The sequence below is a fragment of the Anser brachyrhynchus genome (assembly GCF_964034855.1).
Source record: "Anser brachyrhynchus genome assembly, chromosome: 2".
In the NCBI taxonomy this organism is placed as follows: Eukaryota; Metazoa; Chordata; class Aves; order Anseriformes; family Anatidae; genus Anser; species Anser brachyrhynchus.
The window spans coordinates 150,398,891-150,403,511 of NC_137695.1; the positions used below are offsets into that span (position 1 = coordinate 150,398,891).

Below are 4,621 nucleotides of genomic sequence, written 5' to 3' on the forward strand. Positions count from 1 at the left end.
GGAATAGCAGAGGGGAGGAGAGGAAAGGATGTTAAGGAAGCTGGAATCAGAGAGATGCAAAGAAGATATGTGCAGGCTGTAGAGGGATGAAGTAGTCTGGAAATAAAATAAAATAGAAATAGTAAGGGGGGCATGGTGATGTACACCATGAACTCCAACACTGACTTCATCAGACAGATCAAGGTATCTCCCTTGAAAGCTTACTGTTAGCACCACTCCAGATCACTTGATCAAATTTAACGCAACAAAATCCCCTATAGGGCAGCAAGACAGAGAAACAAAACACAGGCCTAGAATCAGGGGATTTAGCCTTTTTAGGACAAGATAAATAGTTGTACAGAGGTACCCAAGTCACAAAAAGCAGTAAAATCATTAATAACCAGAAATTACAGCCAGGAAAATAGCTGTTTTTTCTAGGCAGGAGTAATCAGGATGAACAGGTGTGCAAGGCCAGGCTGGATGGGGCCTTGGCCAACCTGATCTAGTGGGTGGCACCCCTGTCTATGGCAGGGGGTTGGAGTTAGATGATCTTTAAGATCCCTTCCAACCTGAGCCACTCTATGATTCTATGAGTAAACTCCATGAAAACATGGCATGCTACTTCTGGTATCTAGTGACATAACATCTGCACAGTTCTTGTTCCATATAGAGGCTAAGGTAATCCTTATTCTGTGAATATAAGTAGATTTATAGACACATAGTCAGGAGCACCTAAATGTAGATGTTTACATGCAGGAATCTAAATGTGCTGCCAGAGCCCGAGCTTTCATAAAGGCAGTGGAGAGCTGGAGCAGGATGCAGATTCCCAGATGTCATAGGGTATCAAGCTAGCGTAGATATGCTAGTGCTATCAAGGGCTGCTTGTTATGACAGAAGACATAAATTAAGTGTACCTTTTGAAATATTTTGATGGCACTATAAACCTACGGTTAGACAGCTGGATCAAGCCATTATCCCATTAACTGACATGACCAAAGGAGCTGACCTGTCAATGTTTTAGAGAGAGATAAATTGCACTTTGGGTTCTCCTGACTAGAATGATGTGGAATTTGAATCTGTTGCTCATGCATTGATTTCTGGTGCCATTTGTGAGGCTCTAAGATATCCAACCAGAAGATTAAGGCCATAATTCTGGCCAGACATCTTTCTGGACAGATATCTTTCTTTCTGATTAGATTATCTGTATGTACAACAATTGTTTAAGGGTTATACCTGGTGAGGAAAGATAAGCATTATATGGGGCCAAAACAGCTGAGTCATGATTATATTTGACTTTTCGATAAAGGCTATGAATAAATTTTAACAGAGGATCAGCATGAAACCTGATGGAAAAGATAACTCCCTTTTGTTTGATTATATTTATGTGAGTATAAATTTGTAGAACAGTTTGATTTGGTCCTAAAACATGAAGTTCAAGGAGAGAAAGAATGTCCCCTTTAAAATGCTGAAAAATAGAAATGTATTTTTCTTCTCCCCTTCCCAGCCATAGCTGAATGATTCAAAGCTTTCAAGTGAGACATATTATTATTATTCCTATGATTATGATTATGATTATTATTATTATTATTATTACCATCATTGTTATTATTATTTTTAATCAGGGCAAAGAGATATTTGTGGTGGTACTTGTTGCCATAAATATTTAAAGGTAAGTCAACCACAGATGTTACCCCTTAAGGGAGAAGGATCACTGTCATTAATTCTACTCATTTATCCAAAACAAGCTCAGTGATGTAGATCCAACAGTCCCATCCTTTACCCTCTGCTCATACCTTCAGCTCTGAAATATCTCCAAATTATCTTGCTTATTCTTCCTTTCCTATGTATTTTGGTTTATAGTGATATGGGCATCACCACTTGTGAAAAAGGAGGCTCCTGTACTGGTAGCTTTGTAGCAGCTCTCTCCCTTGTTCATTTCAGAGTTGATCTGAATGGTCAGGCAGAGATGGAAAAAGTAAAAAAGGCATGATTCATCTATTTGATGGTGTTTCAAAGCAAAATATCAGAGCAGTATGGAGAGCTTGGGAAATGAAGCTTCCTCCTTGTGTACTCCTCTGTAGCAATATGATCTGGCCCAGATTGTCACTCTTGTCTCCATTCTCTAGCCACTTTTTTGTGTCCCTTCCCATAAATGTGTGTTAGGGTGTCTCTTCCCTCTTTCCTTCACAGCTATTAAAACAAACAAACAAACTAACAACAAAAACCCTAATGATTGGGCACACTCACAAGAGGTAGAAGGTATGGATTTGAATACCTCCTACCTGGATGAAGGATGAATACCAGGATGAAGATGTGATTTAGAAAGGATTTGTCCAAATAAGCACTTTGACCTTTAGGCTATCATACTAAAAGCTGGCCACCACCTCTTAATTTCCCTCCTACTTTCTTCATTCTTTTTATATTTTTTTCAGTGGAAGTGGCTGAAGTTACTGGATTTCATACTGAGATCATGGTGTTGGGCAGGCAGTAAGGAAGCTCCAGGGTATTCTGGTGAGGGATTCTTTGTTTATGAACGACAAATTGATGGAGGTGAGTGAACAGGTACTAAGACTTTCTGTGCTATCAGGATATTGTACGAGGGAGCAGAGTGTAATGATTTTCTGTTCTGGTCCTGAAACTTAGGTCCCAGGAAATGTCTTGGTGCATAACAGTTTCATCAAACTCTCTGGAGAGAGATAACCATACACCGTAAAAGATCATTTAAAGGTGCCTATGGTTTTCTATTTTGTCTATGCTTTGTTTCTGGCTGCCTAAGTTGAGTGATTTTCAGTTATATCTGTTGAATACTTTGTGAAACTCATAGAAATGTTAGGTCAAATTTAAGTCCAATTCTTTTATCAGCTCTTACAGAATTTGGGGCATGTTGAATGCTAAGTTTCAGAACTTTTCATTAAATCTCAGTACCTTAAAGGTCATAGAATCATAGAATGCTTTGGGTTGGAAGGTACCTTAACATCATCTAGTTTCAAACCCCTGCCATTGGCAGGGACACTTTCCACTATACAAAGTTGCTTAAACCTTAGCCCTACACCATTCAGGTGCTTTTAAATATCTTGGTCTATGTACCATTACAAGCCATCTGTGATACTGACATCTGGTAAGTCTCAACGACACAATATTAGGAAAGGAAAAAAAAATCAGTTATTCTTGGCTATCTGTTACAGGCCCAATAAATATAGGGTTTTTAAAATAAATTTGAAATGTTAGTCAAAGCTCTGTACACATGCCCATCTGTCATGATCTGTGATAGTAAAACCCCTGCCGGTAACAGTATGCAGAGAGATGCAATTATTTGTCTTATAACTAGAAACATTAGCAAACACCACTGGATGCAAAAAGCAAATAAAAGGACAAGCTAGACACCCACAAATTATTAATATATGCAGATGACCTTCTGCTTGCAATTAAAAATCTAACATTCAAAGCACTAAAATCACTCAGCCTATCAGAATCTGGAAGAGCTTGATGTTATAAAATCTGTCAGACTAATCAGATGTCTATTTTCTGACATTACTCAAAATTTTACCAGGCCTTTGAAATTAGAATCAGAAAGACAAATACAATTCATATTCTGATCAAACTGGCTTGTACGACATAATCAAAGACAAGATGAAACTGGCCAGCTCAAGTCTCTGAGCTGAGCTAATACTGTGAAAGCCGTTAGTATTTGACAACTCCATTTTTTTTTTAATTGTTATTTTTTGCAGAAGGGGGAAGGAGAGGGAAAGAGTGCCCTTAAACACTACCAGATGACAAAGTAATAACCTACAGAAAATTATTGAGATGGTATAATAAAAATATGATATTAAACCCTCCTGAAAAATCTACAGAAATATATGACTACCATGCTTGAAACTCTGTCAGGCAAGACTCAATGTCACACAAAGAGACTGTGTTGGGATGTGAAGGTTATTAAACATCCCTGTTTTTCAGATCTGTAGAAACCAGCTACAAGGTCCTGTTAAGTAAGAGGTGGATGCTTTATAAATCATCCTGTGATGATTTCCTGTGAAGATGTGATTTCCTGTGAAGAAAGGAAAAAAAGACTGGAGGATACCTAGCCAACATGCTCCTAGGGTGGCTATAAAAGCCTAGATTCAGTAGTGTTCCTCCTGACAAAGGACCGCCATATTTGCTTATCAGCTGTGCCACTTCAGCAAGACTGGGTAGAAGATGGGAGCCGCCTGCATGGACCAAGCTTGTTGCCAAGCTAGCAGTTGAATCAGTGTGATATGCAGTACAATTGAGATGGACCTCCTACTCTGTGTAAGCAGAAAAATAAAAAATGAAAAACACATGAGAGAAAAGTTTGGTTTTTTTTTGACAGTTAAGACATTTCCTGAATTTCTTGTCACATATTCTATTAACTGAATAGATTTTTCAGAATCAGCTTAGTAACACTTTAGCCAAACAAAACTGGAAGTCTAAATGGTTTTGCTCTGAATCTTTTCATTTTTTTTTTCCCCACAGTTTTAGTTATCTTAGTTAAAACACCAGGATTTAGCTGGTGTGCTTTTAACTTTCTGATACAATAGCTCATACAAACCACTTGAGATACAATTTTTTTACTTTTTATGTTTTAAATGACTCTGTCATAAGAAGTGTAGACAATCAAATCCAA

General features: G+C 37.9%; 1 long non-coding RNA gene across 1 annotated transcript; it reads left to right on the top strand.

Moving 5' to 3' along the window:
• The first annotated feature begins 2,130 nt into the window (after positions 1-2,130).
• On the top strand, positions 2,131-4,306 carry LOC308191358. Its single transcript, XR_013947913.1, has 3 exons — positions 2,131-2,529; positions 2,623-2,706; positions 3,934-4,306. It is a non-coding gene; the product is annotated as an uncharacterized lncRNA (long non-coding RNA).
• Positions 4,307-4,621: the final 315 nt, after the last annotated feature.